The 24,742-nt window shown below is 35.1% G+C and overlaps 1 protein-coding gene and 1 long non-coding RNA gene across 4 annotated transcripts in view; one reads left to right on the top strand and one right to left on the bottom strand.

The window, feature by feature from the left end:
- Positions 1–622: 622 nt before the first annotated feature.
- LOC129237426 (uncharacterized) lies at positions 623–2,297 on the bottom strand. Of its 2 annotated transcripts, XR_008581759.1 has the most exons (3): positions 2,173–2,297; positions 1,655–2,097; positions 623–1,590 (listed from the first exon to the last, which is right to left on the bottom strand). It is a non-coding gene; the product is annotated as an uncharacterized LOC129237426 (long non-coding RNA). The 2 variants fall into 2 exon arrangements; XR_008581758.1 differs by having other exon boundaries at positions 1,655–2,297.
- Positions 2,298–8,909: 6,612 nt separating this feature from the next.
- The window catches only part of LOC129239381 (uncharacterized), a 46,754-nt gene continuing 30,921 nt past the window's right edge, over positions 8,910–24,742 (top strand). The window contains exon 1 of one of the 2 annotated variants that reach the window (XM_054874845.1): positions 8,910–8,990. The gene's annotated coding sequence lies outside the window, so the exon portion shown is untranslated. Of the gene's footprint in view, positions 8,991–9,724; positions 9,926–24,742 lie in introns of those variants that run through there. The other variant, XM_054874844.1, reaches the window with a different exon arrangement.

Here is a 24,742-nt window from a genome sequence, read left to right as displayed (position 1 = left end):
GTTTTTAACGCGAAAAGGAGTTCTACGCAAAAATACTGTGGATTGCATAGCCGGAGTTGGACTGATGAGGGTTATTTTTTTTGAAGCGCGGCCGGAGGCCGCCCACGCGATAAGACGTTCTACGCAAAAATACTGTGTTAATTAATTTAATTTCATTTTAATTACTTTATTATTTTTTTGTGATACGCTATCATTGTTTTTAAGTTTAAATGAGTTGCATATTTTTATTTTCAAAAATATTTCTCAATTTTAAATTACATCAAAAAATACTGCAGTTTTACAAGAACCTTCCACTGAACATCCCTGCATACGAACTTCGTTTTTATTTCAGGCGTATGGCAACACCAACTTTTCGCTAAATTAGAGAACTTTAACATTAAATTACTTTAAAACTATAAGCCTCTGGCAGGTTCGGTTTTCAGTTTTAAGATGGGGATACACCCCTCTATCCCCCCCTTTTAACCTTTTTTTTCAAAGCGATATACATTATACTAAAGTTTTCCCTTTTACTGTACAAAAGTTAATACAATTCGTAAATTCTTCGAGAAATATACTTAAGAACGAAGCAAAAATTTAGTCAACTATAAAAAATGCAGGTGAAAGAGAAAGGTATACATTGGTATTTAGTTAAAAATCCTTTTTGCTTTATTACCGCTGCACAGCGCCTTTGAATTGGCATTATTAAACATCTACAATGCTCAACTCGAATGGATTCCCATGCTGCCTTGATCTTTCCAAATAGTCGATCCAAGTTTCTGATATTTTGCGTACTGAGTGCGTTTTTTACGTTCTTCCAAAGATGTTTCATTCGATTTAAATCGCCACTCGAAGGTGTCCAATCCGGAACACCGGAACCATTTTTGCAACACGAGAATTATGTTTCGGATCATTGTCTTATTGAAATTTTCAAATCATCAGTAAATTTTCTTCGGCAAAAGGTAGCATTACACTTTGAAGTATCTGAATGTAGTTGGCCGCATCCATTCTCTCTTCCATACGATAAATTGGACCGACACCGTTCCACTAAAAGTAGAACGCCACCAGTCGCTTTTTTATTTTTTCTCCTCCTTCTTCTGGTTTAAAACGAGTCCTTGAAAGTAACTTTTCTCATTCTCTGTTGGAGTTTCTGTTTAGTTTTAGACTGTTTTTATATGATTCCATGCTTTAAAAGCGATTTGTCCTCTTTCGATTCTCTTTACATTCTCAGTAATCAATTTCAATTCAACTCTAGTAAGACACACACACTTTCTTGCCACGGCATCAGCCGCATATAAACAACAAATCGGAATATTAACAAGTAATTCGCTAAACATTTACAAACAAGAATTTATCTTTCTTTTGTTCGTTTTGTTTAATTGTTTTGCCATTTAAAGTGCAGAGGTAGCCAGATGTTAAAATCGGGAGAAAAAGTTGTGTTTTCAGAAGACACCACCTTCTGTAATCTATTCGCCTTACATACCATCCACTTATGTTGCACTGCCCGGCGCTTTCTTTGCTTTTTATCATTTTCTGTTTTGCTGTCGTTTGGTGTGTTGCTTTTTCTTCGGCATTTGTGTTTTCAGCGTGGGCAAGTAAATATTTCTAGAATTTCTATTAAACAATTTGTATTATTCTAAGTGCACGTGAAAAGAGTTTAATATTTCACAGAATTAACCTTTTACGTTGAATTTGTTGTGGCGAAGCAAGAATGATAGAATACAAGATTGCGCACTGCCAAGGCCGTGATGACAGCACAGAAACGCAACAATCGAAAAGAAATGGAAGAATAGCGGAAGCAAATAAAAAAAGTTGTTTCGTTCTTATGCAATTTAACACTTCATGTTTTATTGTTGAATTTAAAAATTTAATTATTTTCTCTGATTCACAAGCAGCAAATAACTACGCGCAAACGTTTGTTTATTTTCTGTGCTCTTCCGTCAAATTCGCCAAAAAAAAATGTTATTCATGCTCGAATGCTACCACTTTGAATAGATTCGCCTTGTTTTGATGATCGGATTATAAGACACTTAAATTTGAAAGAGCCCTACCGCTTTGTTGTTGCCTTGTTTGTTCGTTTACACGTTCATTGAAATTTTGTAGATGAGATGTAGATTCGCGCTGCGAATAAACGGACAAAATTAAGAGGAAAATTAAACGAAAGCAATGGAAACTGCTAAACACAAGAAATTATACACTCTAATTAAAGCAGGCGATGAGGGTTGATTTTGTTCTACAAGTTCTGCCTATTTCAAAAGGCCTACACAATAACTCGTTTCCACTCTAAAAAACCAAAAACTGAATCGACAATCGGAAATCGATGCGCGTCCCAAAAAAAAAGCAACGTACCAACAGTTATCTATTCGCTTTTTTGTTCTTTCTAACGGGATATTTAACGAAGCGTCATTTTCTTCTCCTTTTTCATTCTACCTCCCGTTGTCTTCCCTTCGTTGGTTTGGTGCTGCCAATTGGCTTAAAATTATAAAAACTTATAAGAATACATTTTAATTGCCACTTAATTAAAAGACAGTTCAGATATGTGCATTACAACACACAGCTTTCACAATTTAACATGCGGCATTTCTTCTCCTTTTGCTTGTTTATTCGCAGCACTGAGATGATCGGTTGTCAAAATCACGAAAAATGAAGTAGCGGTTTTCAGAACGACGCACCTTGTTTATTCTGCACACAGTGACATGACCAACTTATCTGATTTTTCTTTTCGCCCTGAAGATTAGGATATCAGCACAAAATGAAATGGCGAATAGCCGTTCTATCTTAATAGTACTCTATTTTCTTTTGTCGTAACATTCTAATATACAAAACGTTGTTGTTGGTCCAGTGTCACCACCTGCAGTAGATTCGCCTTGGTACATGTGCATTTTGAAATTTTTTCCAACGCAATTCATTTGTTAAGCTTTAACCAGAAAAAGTTATTTTATAACAATGGAAGCAAAAAAAGAAATTGCAACGCGTGCCTGTCGTTTCTCTCTCGTGCTAACTGACGCCACCTTGAAACACCAAGTGAAGTCAAACCCTTATTCAGCTGATCTTTCGAACGCAGAGGGAACCTTCCTCTTCTTCTGCCACCACCAGCTGATGCTAAATCGAATACTTTCAGAGCCGGAGCGTTTGTTTCCATTCAGGCGACATGACCCAGCCGATCCGCTGGATCTTTATTCGCTGCGCTATGAGCTGTACGTCGTCGTAACGCTCATACAGCACATTGTTCCATCGCCTGCGATGCTCGCCGTTACCAACATGCAAAGGTCAAAAAATATTCCGCAAAATTTTTCTCTCAAACACTCCAAGGGACGCTCAAAGGTTATTGTCATCGTCTAAGCTTCTACGCCATAGGATAGGACGGTCATGACAAGAGCTTTATAAAGTATTAGTTTTGTTCGTCGAGAGAGGACTTTACTACTCATTTGCCTACTCAGTCCAAAGTAGTACTTGTTAGCAAGAGAGATTCTGCGTTCGATTTCCAGGCTGACATTGTTATCGGTGTTAATGCTGGTTCCTAATTAAACGAAGTCTCTAACAACCTCGAAACCATAACTGGGAACAGTGGCGTGCGTGCCGATACTCCAGTGCGCCGAATGTTTGTTTGATGACAGGAGGTACTTCGTTTTATCGTCGCTCACCCCAGACCCATTCGCTTTGTTTCTTTATCCAGTTTGGAAAAGGCAGAACTAACAGCGCGACTGTTAAAGCCGATGATGTCAATATTATCAGCATACGCCAACAATTATAAAAAAAATTTGGCCTGAGCAATTAAGTTCCTCGGCTCGCACGATCTTTTCCAGCATCAGATTAAATAAGTCACACGACAGCGAGTCACCCTGTCTGAAACCTCGTTTGGTATCAAATGGCTTCGAGAGGTCCTTCGCAATTCTGACGACGCAGCTGGTCTTGAGTAACGTCATTTTGCATAGCCGTATTAGTTTTGCGGAGATACTATGTATGACCCGATTTACACGAGGAGACATCTGGAAGGGAGACACTGGAAATTCTCTTTTGAAGTTTCATTCGCGTTCACACGGGCAAAAATGTTTCCGCGACATTTTGACATTTAACACTTTAGCATCGTCTGGTTCGGATGTATTCTAGCACGCGCTTACATGTAAAGCAGAGAGCGTTCGACAACAGTTTCTTAAATATATGAATGAAAAATGCAAACTGGTTAAATAATATATAATTTGTTGTTTTTTTATTGAAATATATTTATAAATTCTTATACTTGAATAAAAAAAATTAAATTAAAAATACTTCATATGTAAATAATTAACTTAAAATTAACTTGAGTAACTAGAAATGCGAGGAAAATTAGAATTCAACATAAACATGCCCCATAATATATTTTAAATTATACCTACTTTACCAGCAAAAATAATCGTGCATTTCCCAAGCAATGTTCGGATGTTTGTCATCTTTGTTATCTTCCGTTTGCTTGAAAACCAACACATAACTCAGAACCTTCTCCCACAAAAGAAGAAAACGAATGAAGCAACTATCAAAAATTGAAAAGATTGGAAATACGAATAAGAAGAGGAAAGCGTGTCGCCGAGTACGGGAGACAAAATCCCTTCTCTCTTCCCCGACCGTCCTTCGCCACCGAACAAAATGTTTCCCTTCCAGATGTCTCCTCGTGTAAATCGGGTCTATATCTCGTATTCGGAGGAGAAAGAAAAAAGTAAATTTCTGGCCGTGACGATGCGCTTTTGACACCAAGTTTGTTGTTGTAGAATGTTACGAAGAAGGAGAACAAAGAAAGAAAACAAAAAAGGTCATATGATTGACTGCGTTTATAATGGTAAAATTGGTTGAAAATTAGCAAAAAGTGTTATCAAAAATATTTATAACCTTGAACAAATTATTTTTTTCAACCATGAAATATAACTCTGTACTAGTTTGGCGGTACTTTCGATCAACCATTCGCTGATTTGTTTAACACTAGCATGACACACCCAACGAAATTCGTAAATACTATCCACTACATTCCACTTCCCACATTCCATAAATCTATGTCCGTTTTGCTTTTACACTTTTCATTATTCGTTCTGCTATCGGGTGGTGAAGTTAAATTTTTTTATTCCAAGAATTTGTGTTCAGGTATTGTGGCAGCCAGTGTTCAATAAAGTTTTAAAACTAATTTATGTATTATATTTAAGATGTGCGTTGAAAGAATTTATAAAAGGTAGACACTTTTTTGGAGATGGGTAATTATTGCTTTGCATTGTGCCAGTTGTTTTGATGGCTAGCATCGCCATTTCGAGTAGCGTAAAAGTGTGTGTGCGTAGGGTTCCGGCTTAGCTTTGTGAAAAGTGCTGCCATTTGTAAAGTTAAAAAGGAATACATAAATTTCTATGTTTTATTAAAAAACTTTTATATACTAAATTCAGAATGCACATGCGGTTAAATGATTTTCTGATCTTTTTGGATGATAAGTTAAAATATTATCTGAGTTCAGCAAATTGAAGTGTTGAAAACCACATTGCTAATAAGCAGAACTACTCCAAAAGATTAAGACAGCTCCTTAGTCGGGGTTGTCCAAGAATAATCAAAGTAGTGTACATTTACATTGTGAATAATTTTGACAAGTATTTTTGAGAATGGTAAATGATAGAAAAAGTTTACGGTGGAACAAAGTAGGGTGATGCCAGTGATGTCAGAAGTGTTTGATGCAATTATGGCCACTTCGGCATGCTTATTTCAGAATGATGCTAACCTGGCTTTTTTCCTATGTTTCTAAGTCTTCATCTTATTAGAAACTCCGGTTATATATATATATATATATATATATATGGCGCGTACACCCTTTTTTGGGTGTTTGGCCGAGCTCCTCCTCCTATTTGTGGTGTGCGTCTTGATGTTGTTCCACAAATGGAGGGACCTACAGTTTCAAGCCGACTCTGAACGGCAGATATTTTTATGAGGAGTTTTTCATAGCAGAAATACACTCGGAGGTTTGCCATTGCCTGCCGAGGAGCGACAGCTATTAGAAAAATTTTCTCTTAATTTTGGTGTTTCACCGAGATTCGAACCAACGTTCTCTCTGTGAATTCCGAATGGTAATCATGCACGAACCCATTTGGCTACAGCGGCCGCCGAAACTCCGGTTTTACCATAATAAATTTCGCTAATGAACTGCGAATTCCTAATCTTTTAGTACTTAAAGTAAAAGTATCCCTGCCAACCCTTAATTATTAGGTAACTCGGTAACTAGACCAAGAACAACGTTTCGTATGCTAGAAATTCACAGCGAAAGAAAGTAGAAAATACAAAGAAAAGGACGAACTAGGGGGCATAGCCGATATGCAGTTGGAGCTAGGTACGAATTGAATGGTTTTTCGTCATTTCATTTTATGCTGACATCCTAATGTATACGGTGAAAGAAAAAAAAAAGCAAACACTCAAGGCGAATTGAATACAGATGGTGTTACTTTATTTTTCGCGATTTTGACAAGTATGACGTCAGGCTGTTTAACAATGCAAAAACAAACAAAAGAGGAAAAATTACATAGTTACTAAAATTATCTGAAAGGTTTGGTACTATTGTGATTTGTGACATTTATACTAAACAAACAATAAAAACAAAATGTCACTTGTTAAATTGTTAAGGCATGAATTATAAAAATATCGATCAAACAATTTAAAGTTTATGCTCGTTGTCAAAGTGTCACTTAACACTAAAAAATTCGTTTGCTGTTCTTTGTTTGATAGATTCAGTTGTGAGTTACAGGAGAGAAAATTCGATACATTTTACAGTTTTTTTTTTTTTATAAAGACGAAAATACAAGCCTCAGAGGATTGAGAATGTTGTTTATGGTGCCGATACTGTAAGAGCTGATTACGTGCAATTTTTCTTTCATCTATTCCGTTCAGACATTTCTTATGATAAAGAAAATGTCGATAAAATCACAGAAATAATCAAAGCTGACCGGCATATTAGTAATCGTATCATCGCCCAGGAGCTGGAGATCGACCATAAAATGGTTTTAAACCGTTTGCGCAAAAATTGTTGCGCAAAAAATTCCCGAAACTAATAGATTCTTTCTTGTAGGGAGGAATTTTGTGGAATCTATATCAAGGCGAATTGAATATCTAAGGTGGCACCATTAAAAAGCAGTTACTTTATTTTTCGCGATTTTGACAAGTCTGACGTCAGCTCCCTTCGCAATACAAAGCAAACGCACAAAACAAAAAAAAGTAGGAAAAATTACATGTTTGTGAAAATTCAGTGAATGGCTTGGTGGTATTCTGATTTTTGAGATTTAAACTAATCAAACTAATGAAAACGAAGTGCCGTGTGTTAAATTGTGAAAGTATAAATTAATATAAAACCTCCAAATGCAGTTTGTTTGCGTTTTTATGCGGAAGACGCCGTGGCTAGAAAGTGTGTGTGTGCGCATATAATTTCTTGTGTTTGGTTGTTTCCATTGCTTTCGCCTACTCTACTTCTTCCCAAACAAGTGATTCCCCTTCCTTTTGCTTGTTTATTTATGGACTCTTACGACACAGCGAATTCGGAAGGCGCAATCTTCTCTATCATTCTTGCTTCGGTAGGTGATTTGTTTTTTCTCTTGCAATTTGGTGGTTTGAATGTCAAAGTGTTCCTCGCCGTGTTTGTTTATTTGTTTACATTCTCATTAAAACATTTATAGCACTAAATTGCAACTAAATACATGTAAATGTTGCATCTCCTATGAATTCGCCTTAAGGTTCAATGGAAAAAACAAAGGCGCATTAATTAAAGGTGGTGGCACTAGACCAACAACACTGTTCTGTACGTTTGATTGTCAAAGCAAAGTATTGAGAAACTGGAAAACAAATAATGAATTCGCTTTGTTTCGTTCTGAGCTGACAGCCACATGGACACGGCGAAAGAAAAAAAAACTCAGCTGATTTACCAACACCACCTTTAATAGATTCGCCTTGAAAAAAACTAAAGTGTCGAAAAAACGACTTCAAAGTGTTCAATTTACTAAGCCTCTCTAAGTAAAAGTAAAAACCCATTTTCTTTTATTTAAATACTGTTAATTGGTATCGCCATGAATTTTTTACACATCATAAAAAAAGTTCTTGTGTTTTTGCAGCAAATGGGCGATATCTGCATATTATACAGTGTACCGATGTATGCACTTGGTGGACAAATTTTTTTAAACGTGTTTAGAACGTAGCAGGAACTTTTGTTTACATTTCAATGCGATTTGATGACGAAGTAGCCAAATACGTGTGCGGTTAACATATGTTCATACAATTTTCGTTTTCGACTTCCTATCTATTCCCATGAGAGCGCAGAGATAAACATACTTAAGCACAACTTTGTTGTTGCAAGCTTCGTCCAGATATTATAGCTCAAACAGATGTGTATATATTGTAGATGTTTTTAAAACAAATACCACAGCAACACTACCACTAATAAAATATCTCTCGATGTATGCGGGAAGCACAAGAAGGTTGACGTAATTTGCTACGTATGCCCATTTTCCTTACAGTAAACTGTTCAAGTTCATAATTATTTCCATTTCAGCAGTCTAAGCAATTGCGACTCTCTTGTGCTTCTTGTTTTAAAGGTTTCAATCCAGCATTTAAAAAAGTGCACATAGATACGCAAGCATATTTATGTGCGCATACAACAGATCCATAGCATTTGTACATAATTTATATATTCCTAGTGTACATATATAAGTGTGTGCTAGTATTCATGTGCTGTCGCGTATATTTTTATTTTGCCATCCGCAGAACAACCACATCCCACAGCTGCCAACAAACAACTAACTGACTGGTTTTCACACGAAACATTACCTAGTGTTCGTCGTTCTTGCAGATGTATATTATTTATAGATATGTATGTGCATGGTTCGTTCCACAATTTTTGCCTTTACTACTCTGTTTCGTTTTAATATTTCTTCATTTTGATATTCGGTTCGGTTTTGCAGCGTTTACTTGTCAGGAAGGTAGCTGTGGCGAACAGTTTCTCATTACATTATTAGATTTCCAGTTGAGTTTTTGTAAGCTGATAATCTGATTATATAAAAAAAATCTACTAAATATAAGCATAAGTAATAATAAAACATGCATTATTCCAAAATTAGGATGTGAAAGTGTGTCTGTTAAGAAAAATAATAGTTGCCTGTGTTGAACTGCAAAAGCGAAGTAAAAGCTGAAATGTATTATTCTCGCTGCGTGAATGAGAACAAAAGTAGAAAGAAAGAAATCAAAAAAAGCAATAATTACAAAACAACACAATCATTGGGCAATTTTTAATGAGAACCTCTTTGCAAATTTTCTTCTAGAAAGTATTTTTTTTTCGTTTCTAATGAAAAAGTAGTAGATTCTGTGCGTGACCATGCATTACGTAACAGATGTAGGAATATACATATGTATGTACATATAAAAACCGTACTCATTTATTCTTTTTTATTCATAAATATCTACACCGATACTTTTCATAAATACACACAAAGTCGTATACATATATTTGTATATGTGTAAAGTATGAACAACGCTCGTATGTTGTTCGTGTTCACTTCGTTGTAGCACGACTATAAAGCCGAACAAACGGCTGGCGCACGAACACCACATACGCCGTTGTTTTATTTGTGCTACGAGTCCAAAGCAAACAACACTAAGTAAATAGTTCATTTCTGTAGTACTAACATTTTGCTTTGAGTATAACATTGAAAATTTTATTTCAGAAGGGTTGTAAGCCTAAGCTATAAGACCAATTTTCCTATTGCAACGAAATATGTCTTTAATAGTGGGAAAATTATCTTAAATATATCTAAGTTAGTGTTCGATTTCGTTTGAGTGGAAAAAGTGTGCAGTAACGGGAATTGTATATGTATAAAGTCCAAGCAAAATAATAGTTTAGTAAAGCAGCAAACTCTTGCAGCCAAATATGCAATGGGATGACAACAGAGTGACGCGTTATATGCACTTTTAGGTATGAACAGCAAAAATATTACAGCTTATGCATGAAGTAAATAATTGGGTAAATCGATGAGGTGGCACTTCAGACGAGCAGTATACATTTAGTTTTGTAAATGTAATTAAAATGCGTATTTAAAATGAATAAGTACCAGCAAAGAACTACAGTGTGAATGGCTGAAGGAGTAGTCAAACACATACCTGCATACTAAGTATGTCAATATATACACCTATACTTATGCACGCTCTCATTCGTATGTCTTAACGCCAATTAATTGAATTTACCTATATGCCGAAAACTAAGACTATACACGGATTTAGTGATGTTTAAGATAGCGAAAGCAATACACATGAACACAATTGCTTTTTTACAAAGGCGGCACATACTTGAAAATCGCTTGTCCGCAATATAATTGCCTTGAAGTTCCAGCGGAAAATGGCAAATATGTGGTTATGGCATGGAATAGAACAAAAGGAGGTTTGCACTACGCATTTAAGATCTTTGTGCAGAAAAAATACGTAACTATAGCATTGTGTATGATAAAAAGAAAAATAATGAAGAAAATTAATGCCTAAAATCGCACGAAAAAAGTGAAACAAATATGTATCTAAAAAAAAAGAAAACTATGGATATGTGAAAGTATGGCGCAGAGTTTGGCGAATTTTAATGGTGTTATTTGCACAAGTAGCTATAAATAACCTAAACGACATAATATGCACTACCGCAAATTTTGATGAACTTTTTAAGAAAAACTTACGTCTGGCTGAAAACGAAATTCGCCATAAAAAAAGTACTACACATACATATTTACACAAATAACTATTGCAGTGTCCATTGTTTGTATCGAAATATAGAAAGAAGGAGTCTGTTTAGGATATTTGCATAATTATAATTTCAATATAATCTATGGTCCCTGACCTCATAAAATCATTATTAACCCTTAACGGCCGAGAATTTTTTTTCTAATACTCGCCCACAAGAGGACGGAAAATTAGGTGTAATTCTAAAACGACAGATCTGTTGTGAATACTCCACAATATTTACGCCTTAAAACGTTATATTATGGTTAATATTTCTTGTCATTGTATGATCAACAAACCAGGGATGTTCAAAGCTGCAATATTTTTTAAAGAAAAAAAGTTAATAATTTTATTAAATATATCAGCGCAAAGTGTGAAATAAAACTTTGAAGACTGTTTCGATTGCTCTTTTGAGAGTTGCCTAAGTAAACCCCCAGATGGTGTCATCTGATATGACCCAAGAGTGGTAGAATACAAGAGTGTGCCATTCCAAGGCCGAAACGTGAGCACAGAAAAAAACTAAAAGAAGTGGAAGATTAATCGAAAACAAGTAAAAAAATACATATGGAAATATACTTACTTTCAGAATTTAACACGCGGCTCTTCATTTTTATTATTTTGTTGAATTTAAAGCTTACAATATTCACCGATTGTTTCACAAACAAATAATTTTGCACACTAAAGTTTGTTTACATTCTGTGTTGACGTCAAGCGGGACTGCGATGTAGCCACCTTTGTTTTTTCTACAGCGTGAATACTCAACTTATGAGAGTGCCATGTGTGCTCATGGTGAACAAAATGCAGAAGGTGTGGTCAATATTGTCAGACCTTTAAACGGCTCTCAGCGAATTTCCAAGAATTTGCTGATTGGCTGACGCAACCGGGGTCATGCTAGCGGTTTCTTTACGAGAAAACTGAGCTTGTGTTGGTGATATAGGAAAACAAACGACACAGCCTACGCTCCTGTTGCTTCATTGCCGTCTGAACAGCGGCTGATTGGACAAGTATGCGAATACCTGTGAAATGAGTACGCAGAATTCTGCTGCCGAACCCCCGGTGACGTGGGACGGTTACGCGTGACATGTACTTGTGTAATGTGAGGAATTTTGATTTTTACTGCGAAGTTGAGTGCTTTCTCAACACTTTGTGTTGCCAAACAGTTCATTTTAAAATCATTAACAAAATAAACTGATAAAAATTTTAATTTTTATTTAAATAATTTAAAAGCGATGTTTCATAATGTTAATTATAGTTAGAGGAATTATTTGCTTTTGTTGGATTTTAGTTTTGGTTTATTATATAATGAAAAATTGTAATTGATAACGCGTATATGTGTAAAAGTGGCAACACTGTGTCGATGCAAGCGTTGCATTTACTTTGCCATACGGGCATAAGTTTTGCTGAATTTTGTTTAACTCAGGCAGCATACGTATACGTCAGTGAGTATGGGCACTCTAGCTTCGACTGCCACGTTACCGCCAAAAGAGTTCTGCCCCCAATTTCACACGTATTCAAAAAAGGCAGATCAAGGTTGAAGATTACCAGGTTTGGCCTTCAGCTATGGTGAAAAACGTAATTAAGTGAGTAATTTCGGCTGCCACGTCACCGGGTACCCAGCAACAGAATTCCGCTCGCTCATTTCACATATTCACACACTCGCCTATCAGCCGCTGTTCAGACGCCAATGAAGTAACATGAGCGGAAGCTGCGTTGTTTGTTGTTCGTATATCACCAACACAAGCTCAGATTTTTCGTAAAAAATGCCCCGGTTACGATAGCCAACAAGCTGATTCTGATTCATTCAAATTCGCTGAGACCTGGTTAACGGTCTGATATTGGCTACACCTTCTGAATTTTTTTCACCATTAAGGATGTGAGTAACTTCGGCTGCCAAGTCACATCAGACTCGGCTCTGTGTTAATGCGGTCTAAACAAACAAATTACAGTTTGAACACAATTTTCATCAAACACGTAATGGAAACAGTTGACAATTCTCTCAAACTCTGCTCTTTGTTTGTTAAGTTTTTCTCCAAATAAAACGTCTCTCTGTAATTCCTCTGAAATCGATCACTGGCTAATAAAACCCATAGGCTAGTAGCAACACAGCTTTTTTGCTCATTTTAATTTTAATGCTTAATCACTTTGTATCACTCTGTACATTTAAACGCTCACACGTTTAACTTAAGACTGAATATTTTGTGCGCATGCATCTCTGTATATAAGATGCTCAATATAAGATAGTTATTTCTAGATGCGGCAACTCGTATGTTCTGGCAAATTCTGTCTTGTCATTTGGCATTCTTGTTTTTGCTTTAGTACCTCATTCGTCCGATATTGCTGGCAGTCGTTTCGCGAATGTTCATTATTCGTCACATTATTATATTACTCCTATATCTGCACAATGTGCTTGGATTCAGCTATCACAGCCAGATAGTTTAGATATAATTGTATATTTTGCATATGCGCCGGTTTTACATGGACTAAGATCTGTCATTATACGTGACAAATACCCGATATACTAAAGATGATGCTTCCCGAAAGCCGCTACTTATTTTTCGCAATTTTGATAACCGGTTGACGTCATCACTTGAAATGAAGTAAAACAAATAAACAATATACAAGGAGGAGAAATTACTTGTTCCTAAATATTCAGTGATAGAGGTGGCAATATTGGGATTTTCAAATTAAACAAACTATTTCGCCTTTTAATAAATCAAAGGCCGCACATTTGATTTTCATTGAAATATTTCGAATACATGCATAAAAACAAGTAAAAACACGCAAAAAACTGCATTTGGTGACTTTATATTAATTTGTGCTCTCATAATTTAACGGGAGGGCACTTTGTTCTCATTAGGTTGTTTAGCTTAAATGTCACGAATCACAATATTACCGAGCCATTATCTGAATTTTCGCAAACATGATATTTCTCCTCCTTTTGTTTGTTTTGTATTGGAAAGAGCCTGACGTCAGACTTGTCAAAACTGTTCGGGAAGATGCCACCTTTAGTACTCAATTCGCCTGGCGCATCGTACAGTAATACGGAGTTGACGTGAGAAAGAATGAAGACAAAAGTGAAACAAAGGAAAAAGTAAAGAGAAGGATAATTTGATAACGGTTAAGCATGAAAACTCATACTCTTCATATTTTGTCACATAAAAATCTAATGAAAATCAAAAAAATTTACCTTAAGGGGTTAGGGGTAGTCAGAGGCCCGAAAAAATGATGATTTTCACGAATTTTTTTTGCTACTTAATTAATTTAATATATTTAACAAAAATAAAAACATAGCATAAAAACATCATGTTTTAACTTGACTTCACCAAAATTTCAACAAAAAAAATTAATAATTGCAAAAGTTATCGCTGTTTGTGTGAAGCCCGTTTCTCCAGAAGTCCCTTGCGGTGAACATCACAAGTCCTTGCAGATTCATCTAAAACCAATCGGACAAGAAAAATTAGTTTTAATAATAGATAATCTTGTGCCTGACGAAGCTTTTTTTTTTTTCAAAATGAACAAAATGGCGGCCTCAGAAAATTTTTTCCAGATTTTAGAGCAAAAAACCAACAGTTAATTGTTAAAAAAAAATCGAAATTTTTGAAAAAAAAAATCCTTCGATCAGGCACAAGTTTTTTATGTTTTTCAAAAGCTGTATAAATTTTATTGAAATCTACGTAGCGGTTTTTAAGTTACAGTGTTCACCAGTTTGAAAAACATAGTTTTGAGAAAAACGCATTTAAAGTTTTGCTATCGGCTACGGAGCGGCCGAGCGCCCTTTGTTAATTGTTGAATAACTTGAAAAGTATTTGTCGGATTCACTTCAAATTTTTACACAATATTTTTAAAACATTATACTTTAAGAAAATGCAAAAAAAAAATAAATTTTTTGAAAATTCTGACTACCCCTAACCCCTTAATAAAGGTATACAGTCTAATATGACAGCCGTGCTTTGCTAGCAACATTGATTGTCAAATGAGAAGAAACGTTTAATTTATGAGAATCGCCCCAGAAGCAATTGACAAATTTTGGTAAGAAAAGTGTTTTTGAACAAATTACCACACATATCTATTGACACAAGAAATATAAAAAAGATTTATTTACACTTTTTGCGAAGACGTTTCGCTTAAAATTGCTTTGCCTTCGGAGTATTCGAATTCAGGCACTTCACTCGCAAACGGACTGTCAGTTTTCGCTCAATTTTAAATGAGATGTGCATTTTAAATAATTGGCCTGTTGCGCGTGTTTTTTCGGCGTGAACCGAGTAGAACTTTGCCATGAAATGCATATAAATTTCACGCATGTGTCACGGCTATGCAATTTGTATGGATTTTGACAGCCATTTCACGTAAAACGCGAACTTACGCCCGTATCAGCTGACACGATGAAACAACGATTTACGATACTACGGAACGGAACGGTGGTGAGAATTCATTTACATAGGGCTCTCATTAGTTCCATCGTGTCAGCTGATACGGGCGTACGCTTACGTTGGTGAGTGTGAGCATCATTAGGGCTATTCTTAACGCGTGTTGCCCATCGGAGGCGTTAGAAAATTCAATTCTCAGCGCTCTGATTTAGGTAGTACCGTAAACCTAGGTCTAGAATCTAGATGCTATATTAGCTTTAGATGATCGCATATAACAGAGAAAACTTCTAGAAAATAAAAGGGATTCAATAATAAAAAATAAATGGTACAACAAGAACCAGAAATGTTGGGAACTAGCTTTTACTGCAGTTAAATTTTTACAAATAACAATACAAAACAACTAATTTAAATTTCGACTTATAAACCTTAGAATATTTAAAATTAGTTCACAAAAGTTTGTAATTTGCCGCTGACACCAACGACGACAATAGAGATAAATTTATCGCTGCAATTAAATGTCTCGGTCGAAATTCGTTTTAAAAACACATCCTTCTGGTAGCACTGCATTAGTGCCTCTAGTCGAGAGCATCAACCACTGCAACGTGTGGCTAGGTACAAATGTATGTATGTATGCATACAGACCATTGCTTATTGCGCCTTGTGTTCGTTCTCGTATATTTGTACATTTGCTTTAGTGTTGCTTCGGTCGTTGTTTGGATATAATGCGAATTGTAGTTAATTGCACTAAACTCCTTTAATTATACTAAAACTATTAATAAATAAATAAAAAATAATATTTAAAGGAGAAATTAGCTTGAGTTGAATGTTGTGTTAATCGAAATGTGTGCGAAAATGTGTCTTTTGTTTCACTATACCAACAGAAAAACACAGGATCGTCATAGAAAACAAATGTATATTCATGTGTTTACACCCATACATATAAACATACATACACACATTATTTACCCCTACCAGCAGTGCTTAGGCACTCATTTAGGTTAACGAAAAAAAGAAGAGAAAAAAAATCAGTAAAGCTACAGGCAGAAAGAAGTTGCGCGGTCGCAGATACACAAAAGATACAAGTATGTACTGCATACAAAGAAATATTAAAGCGAGATAAGAAATACCTAAAGGTGTTTATGCTGCACGTTGTACATATGTACATATGTATGTTTCAAATATGTCGTTGAAATAGTGATCACATTTCGTGGTAATGCATTCATAATTGTCTGCATTCGTAAATAAGTAAATACATAAAATATTGGGTGGTTTAAAAAGTTCGGTAACAAATTGCCGATACCGGATCTGATAATATTTTTGAATGTTTGAAACATTTTTTAACTGATATTTTCAAGATTGAAATTTAATTAATAATTAAGCTAACGTATTAATTAGTGTAGAAATATTTGCATATGAATATGAGTGAATAGTGTGAACATTTTCTTTTTTTTACTATAAAAAAGCGGGAACATTTAGTAAAATGTAAGCTACTTTGAAAAAAAAAAGGTTTGAAGTGTGGGATAGAGCGGTGTATCCCCATCTCAAAACTGAAAATCGCACCTTCCGGAGACTTATAGTTTTTAAGTAATTTAATGTTAAAGTTGTGTAATTTAGCGAAAAGTTGGTGTTTTCTCCACATATATTCGATTATCATGTCTGCAAAACAAATAGGGTGGTTGTAGTTGTCTTTATTAAAAAACTCGTTTCCTTTCAAAAAAATAACTCTCATCAGTCCAACTCCGGCTACGCAATCCACAGTATTTTTGCGTAAAACTCCTTTCCGTGTTAAAGCCATTGAACCGAAAATTAAAACGTCATATGCGTGTGTGTAGTAATGAGGCACAATAACTCCCCGCGTTTAAAATTGGAAAGTGATTATATGGATAAATGCATTTGCATTTAATTTTAATGAAAATAATTCGAATACAAGTATAATATAAAACTAAGTAAAAACAAAAGGTAGTTATAAACATTGTTCTTAACATCTCCACCAAGTTTCATTAATTAAAACATTATAGTTTGCCAAAAATTGCCCAAGTTACATTATTGCGAATACCAGCCTTTTCAAGATTGCAATTAAATTATTAATTAAGCCATCGGATTATTTAGTGAAAAGTTATTTGCATATGAATATGAGTGAATAGTGTGAACAAATAATAATAAAAATAAACCAGCCCCTGATTGATCAATAAATGAAAAGGCCAATCCAGTCGGAAAATCTAAGGAAGATCGGCATATAATAGCCTAGACCGGCGGTGGCGTTAATCGGGATTAACGATAAAATTCGGATTTATTTCAGGAATTAATTGCAACTAACGCGTATTGACAACTGAACTTAATTCTCATCATTTAAGCGGATTAGGGGAATTTGCGATGGCAACATTGCCGAAAAATGACAGTTAATATCTATTGTGAATGTAAAATGCTGAAACTTTTAAAGAAGAAAGACTGAATATATTTATATATAATTGGCGCGCACACCCTTTTTGGGTGTTAGGCCAAGCTCCTCTTCCTATTTGTGGCGTGCATCTTGATGTTGTTCCACAAATGAAGGGACACCTACAGTTACAATCCGACTCCGAACGGCAGATATGTTTTATGAGAAGCCTTTTCATGGTAGAAAGATACTCGGAGGTCTACCATTGCCTGCCGAGGGGCGACCGCTATTAGAAAAAGCTTTACCTTCATTTTTGGTCTTTCACCGAGATTTGAACATACATTCTCTCTGAATTCCCAATGGTAGTCACGCACCAATCCATTCGGCTACGGCTACACTTTCAAAATTACATTATTTTTTTTTTTTTGATATTTCGGAACAGTTGGAGAAATTGCAAATTAAGATTTCTTTTAAATAAAAATTTTTTTCATATAAATAATTATCAGCGCAACTAATACCCATATTTGTTGCCTGCGGTCCATTTTTTTCTGTCACACTACAATTTTAATCAGAATTATCTGCCCCTGTAATCTGGATTAACGTCGCCGTCTTTCTAGACTATTAGTAGTACTTTGACTAGTTATGACATACATAAGACCGTGTTAACACAAGGAAACTTTTGTTGCTTCAACTATGCAAATTCTCTTTTGTTGTTGTCGTTGAGCAACTCTTTTGCTTGCAATTGCTTTAGGGTGCGACCAGAGTGAGCGCTGAAAGCCGAGCCGAGCCGAGCCAAGTTAATACAAATAAGCTTGTGTATAACACAGTGAAACAGTGTTGCCAGAAAAAATTTGCTGTTGGAGCTAAATTTGTCAAAAAAAAGAGCTAAAAAGAGCCAAAAATTTTTTTTTGGAGCTAATAAAAGAGCTAAAATTTTTTCAGTGACTTTTATTATATTTCACATTTATATATTCACATATTTTATTTTTTTACAAAAATTAAAATTATTTTTAAACAATTCAGTAATAACAATATATGAAAAAGTTCATATATTCATTTATTTGCAAAAGCAGAAACAAAAAAAATAGTCTATTAAACATCACATTAAATAAATCTTGTACTTTAAAGAATTCATTAGGAACACATTTATGTATGGAAAACTATGAAAAAAATACATTTCTTACTTTTTTTTAAATAAAGTGTAACGATATAACATATCAATTTAAATATATCAAAATATATCAAATTCTTCATCACCACAAAAATCTTCTACAATATCATCATTATTGTTGCAGTCGTATATATCATTTCTCATCAACTTTAAGAGATCATCTTTTATGACAAAATCATGGCAACACTTATTAAGTCTCTTAAGCCCACATCTTATTGTTAACAAAGTGTTTAACATAACCAAATTAATTTTATTGCGTTGTTTATTTTTAATGCAATTCATCATCGAAAAAGTTCTTTCAACTTCAGCGTTGCTAAGTGGTAGCACAAGAAGAGAAAATACAAAATTTGCCAGTTCATTAAACGGATTATCATTTACAGAATTTTTATATTCCTTAACCTCGATCCAAAAATCTAAAGTATTGTTCACATTTTTCCAATCATATAAATGTATGTTGCGCCACTGCATTTCCAAGCATGTAATTTCATCAAATTGGGTGCAGCTTTGCTATCCGAAAATATCCCGCTTTGCAAAATGGTTAGGTGGTCAACCACTCTAATTGAAGTGTGTACTCCGATGAATAACGCATTGGCCAATTCCGCTCTGTGTACTTCCATTTCTTGCTTTTTTATAAATGAAACTGTCGGCTGAGTGCTTGCTTGTGGCAGCGTGACGAATAAGGCCGTGTAATTTGGATTTCAAGCTGCAGTGGCAGTACTTACATTGCAAACCTTTTCCAGTCTCGATCAACCACTTCCTGAATCTTTTGTCTTGAAGCCATGTAGATCGCGGTTTTTGCTCGTACTTCCTATAAGCATTAAAGAGGTTATTTTTATATTAAACAAAATAACAAAAATTTTACCTTATTTGTTTTGCCAAACATTCATGGTCAGAACCCTCATTGGCGGCAGTCGGCAGTCTTTTGCTTATAAATCTGCATAAGTAAAAAGTGATCTTAAAGTATTATTAATTAGAAAAATAAAAAAAGGCTTACCTCTCCATTGCGCGTTTTTAAGTGAAAATGCGCCAATAGTATTAGGTATGATACTTTTGAAACTAATCGATTATAGAACATAGAAATCGTTCATGGCTACAGGAGTTACCACACGGCAACAAAAAAAGCACGTCGAATTAATTTAAGTACAAAGAGTAGTAAATTATTTTGTTTAAATATTTAAAATATTTGTAGCTAAAAAGAACTATTTCATTTTAAAAAGAGCTAAAAAAAGAGCTAGGAGCTAAATCCAAATTTTTGGAGCAATTTAAAAAAAAAACGAGCTAAATCTAGCTCCAAAATCACCAAAATGGCAACACTGCAGTGAAAGCCGACAAGAGCAGAGAGCAAAGCCGATGAGTGCGAGAAAACAGTTTCAAACCGTTTTGGGCGCTTTTTTGCATTGTTGATGTTTACTTTTTAGAGTGCAGTTGTGTTTTTTAATGGTTTAAAAATAAAAAAAAATGGATATCGATCAAATAATATGTGAAATTTTTCCCGGCCAGAATGTAATCAAATGTTTCAATTTTCATTCGGGTATATTGTTGAAATTTAGCTGGATATTTTCTTAAATCATTATATAAATGATGAAATTCACCAAATTCATTTCTTTTTAGTGTAATTGGATGTTTTCCAAACTCTTTTGTGTTAATAATTGCATTAATCACACTAGGAGAAGCAAAATACTCTTCATCAGATGAATCCATTACCGTGTACAGCAATTTTATAAACACAAATGAACAACAAAACTAAATGGCATAAGAGCAAAACACATGGAATAAACAGAATTTCAGCGCTGATTCTCGCATTCACTGTGTTATATACAAATTTTCTTCTCGCATGAAAATAAGCGTCAATAAGTTCGGCTCGGCTTCGCTCGGCATCAGCGCTCACTCTGCTCGCACCCTTACTTTTTAATCTACAGGCAACAACAGCATTGAGCAGAATGAAAACACAAAGCGAGTTGTCTGTTTGCGAGCAACTCTGTGCCCCTTTTCCTTTCCGCGTTCCCCCTTCTTTCACAAGTTACGAGTTGCTTCAACAAAAGTTGTCCTGTTAGACTATTTTCGAAAACGGCAAACGGGTACAAAATGCAGCTCGTGGAACTGAAGCGAATGCTGACACGAAACCAAGGTGGATTTAATAAGGTGACAGCATTCACCCAGCTGAATTTTTCGCCGTAGGGATGGCTTACGTCAAAATGATATGATTTGTTTGTATGTATTGGTATGTTTACATTTGCTTGCTGATTTTGACATGATGCTTGCACCAAACGCAACAACAAATACTTGTAGGGTTTTACTTATATGTGTTTGCTGTCACCTGTAATAAATTCGCCTTACACGAAACGCAGCAACATTGTTTAAGGCAAATGAGTGCTGGTAAACGAAGCAAACTGAAGCATCCAAGTGCTAGCAAAACTGACTGACGCCAAGGTACATAGGCAAGGTGACAAAATTATAGAATACAAGATTATTTAAAAGGAGTATAAAAACGCAAAAAAAAACAAAAAAATACTGTCAGGCGACTGCCATAGCCACGTGGGCTTAGGCGTTAATCAAACTCGCTGGGTTCCGGGTTCGATACCCACTTTGAACATGAAACATAATTGAAAGCCAATTTATTTCTAATAAAGGCCGTCCATCGAAAGGTATAAGTGAATCTCTAGCTATGGGAAACCCTTTCATTAAAGAGGCTCACACCATATTTTGCGAGAGAAGTTCGGCCAAACGTCTAATAAGGACATATGCGCCAAATATATATTCAGAAAGATAAAAAAAAAGGACGAGGAAAGTCTCAACTTTGTTTATACCGTACATTTTGGACTACCAAATATTATTCTATACAGTCATGTGAAAAATAATAAGAGCACTTTAATAATTTAATTAATCTCAGTGGGTAGACGACTACATTGCATCGTTCAGCTGTGAGGGCTTATGAAAACCCTTCGAAATAAAGGCTTTTTTATACCGAAAAGTTGTCCTACGAGAATGGAAGAAAATACAATAAAATAGATGCTATAAAAGGAAACACGGAGGAAAACGTATCTCAAATTCTTGAAAAAAAAACTGTGGTTATATATACATATATATATATATGTATGAAAAAGAACCAGTGTACATTGTGACATTAAAAGTGAATTTTATTTAAACATCGACACTTCCACCATTCGCAAAAGGTAAATTAAGAAAAAATTAGAATCAAAATAAACAAGGAAAGTTCCTTGGAGAAATGGCGTTATATGCTGTAGTCGGATGAGTCTAAATTTAATATGTTTTATCCTGGCTATCGGCTAGCGGCAGTCTAATCACCTACCCTGTCAGAAATCAAAATATATTAACGAAACCAACGCGAGACTGAGTCTTGTCGAAGCCCTATGCCCCCGAGAGGGGTGAATAAGGAAAAACAAAAAAAATCCTGGGTATCGGGTACACAAAATAATAAGACTAGTGAAAACCATTTTCAAAACGACTTGTACAATTAAAACTATTAAACATGAAGGAGGATCGATTTTGGCGTGGAGGTGATTCTTCTATCAAGTTGCTGGTGCGGACACAAAAGATCTTTCAGGTCGATGTGTCAGCTATTGAGCACACTTCAGATACACAGTTATTAAATTGTTGCCCCGATATATCGAATTAAGGATACAACGACAACTTTGCACTATTTTAAATGAGATTATGTTACTCATGCCGATGGTTATGCGCCAGTTTGATGAGCAAGACAACGAAGCATATTTCGAAGTTGACCCAGAAATGGTGATCGGATAAAAAAATCAACATCTTAAGCTGGCCAAAAATAAGCGAATTTTCTAAAATTTTTTCTGAGAAAACTTTTAAATTTATTGATCCAAAAATTTGTACACATACGAGTATTATGTTATCTTTTAACTGTATTTTAAGTCTTAGTATTAGTAAGGCGGCCGCCGTAGCCGAATGGGTTGGTGCGTGACTACCATACGGAATTCACAGAGAGAACGTAGGTTCGAATCTCGGTGAAACACCAAAACACCTCCGAGTGTATTTCTGCCATGAAAAAACTCCTCATAAAAATATCTGCCGTTCGGAGTCGGCTTGAAACTGTAGGTCCCTCCATTTGTGGAACAACATCAAGACGCACGCCACAAATAGGAGGAGGAGTTTGGCGAAACACCCAAAAAGGGTGTACGCACAATTATATACATATATATGTATATAACCCCTTAAATCCGATCGATAAATTGTGGCAAAATTTTTATTCATATTATTCTCCACATGACTGTATGTACAGTAAATAAGTTTAAATAACAACATCTCATAACTCTTTGTCACAATTCGCTTTCTTTTAAAGTGGTGGCAATTTTGAGTTTATTTCATAATGCACCACATGGATCACCGAAATATTATGAATAAGTAAGTTTTACATTAGGTCCGAACCGCACTTACACATGTATATACCCGCGCACAGCAACAATTGCAAATAATGAGTCAGGCTCACATCGTGAAACGTTCTCATTTGCAGGTTAACTGTTATTATGCGAAGTATGACTAACGTTTGAAAAATTAGACTAAAGTGGGGTAGCAGCAAGAATGATAGAAAGAAGATTGCGCCCATCAGAGCGTACGTGACGTCACGTTTGCTGAGTTGTGCAGTATTGCCAACCATTTGCTCTTCGCAATAAATTTAGTGCTTTTTTATACCGAAAATGCGAAAATTTTAAAGTTTCGTGTTTGTTCCTTTTTTTTAATTTAAAGCTACCGAAACTTTAAGTTAAAAAAAAAACTGTATTATTATACAAAAGAAGTTTAAAAAAGGCCACTCTGAGAAGATTTTAGTGCTGATGAAAATTTTTTTAAAAATATTAAATGCCCCTCTCTCAACTCTTCTTAAGATTGAAAACCTTTTTACACATTTTAAAAAGCCTTTGAATTTATTGAATGCGAATTAAAACCATAGGGGTGTAATCGTTTCTTCCGGTCATCAATCCTTAGTGAGACATAGGACATTAAGAGTTATATTCATTGTAAAAATAAACAACAAAATACCAGCAATACTAAAGAAACCATACTGACATTTTTACAAAAAGAGTACCGTATCTAGTTACATAACCTCAAATATAGCAAAAAAGTCGTTCCCTTAAGGGGGTGGTAGGGTTTTACAGAAATATGGCTTAAGATACTTTAATAAAATCAGTTGCATGTTATTGTACATCTTTTCAATAAGTTTTTAAAAAATATTAATAATAAAATATTGACAAATAAGCCCATGACAGAGTTTTTTTGGAGATATGTTTTTCGAGAGGTGCTCTGCGGTGCCAATCGGCATTCGTCGTAGAATCATCTGAAACTAAAAAAGTCGAATTTTTCAGTTAAAGTAGTTTTGGTGGCAAAAAAACGTAAAACGAGCATTTTTGGCGAAAAATTTCGCCATATTTGTAAGTGAAAAACAACGTTAAAAAAAAAAATAAAAAAAAAAACAGTGGGGGGGGGGGGGGGGGGGGAGGTATTTTTGATTTAGAAACGTGTGCCAAATTTGAAAAGAATCGGTTGAATAGTTTCGGAGTTGTGATTGGCACCGACTTTTAAGAAGTCGTTTCGGGAAAAACGCGTTTGAAAAAATTACTCTGAAAAATTATCGATGCTCCGCATTCGAGGTAGAGTGCCTACAAAAAGCCTATTTAAAAAAACCCACATTTTAAACACAATTTGTCACGCATACAAAGTTCTTTAAGTGATTCAATAATAATTTGTTGGGTTATTTTCTTTGAATGGGAAATTTAGTGCGTTTTTATATCCAAAGCTAGGCAATACTGCAGTAGCGAGAGAGAGATTTGACTGCCGAAAGCAGAAGAACACCAACAACACCTGCAATCGCGGGCAATGCCACCAGATGTTAAAAAAAAGTAAAGCTAAATAAAACTGATTGAATTATTTAAATAATTATTAAGAAACGTATATTTTACAAAATTATAAACATGACATTTTAATTAGAACAGCTAGAAAAATGTCATGAAGAAAGAACTAAAACTCCGAGACAAAAAATAATAAAAATAACAAAAAAAAAAATGCTACATCAAGTTACGAAAATGGTAATCTGGCCATACTGGAGCTAAAATCACGTAACTAGTTGTCAAATTCGCTGAG

Source organism: Anastrepha obliqua, chromosome 2, assembly GCF_027943255.1.
Source record: "Anastrepha obliqua isolate idAnaObli1 chromosome 2, idAnaObli1_1.0, whole genome shotgun sequence".
Lineage (NCBI taxonomy): Eukaryota > Metazoa > Arthropoda > Insecta > Diptera > Tephritidae > Anastrepha > Anastrepha obliqua.
This window is presented reverse-complemented; position numbering and strand designations above follow the sequence as displayed.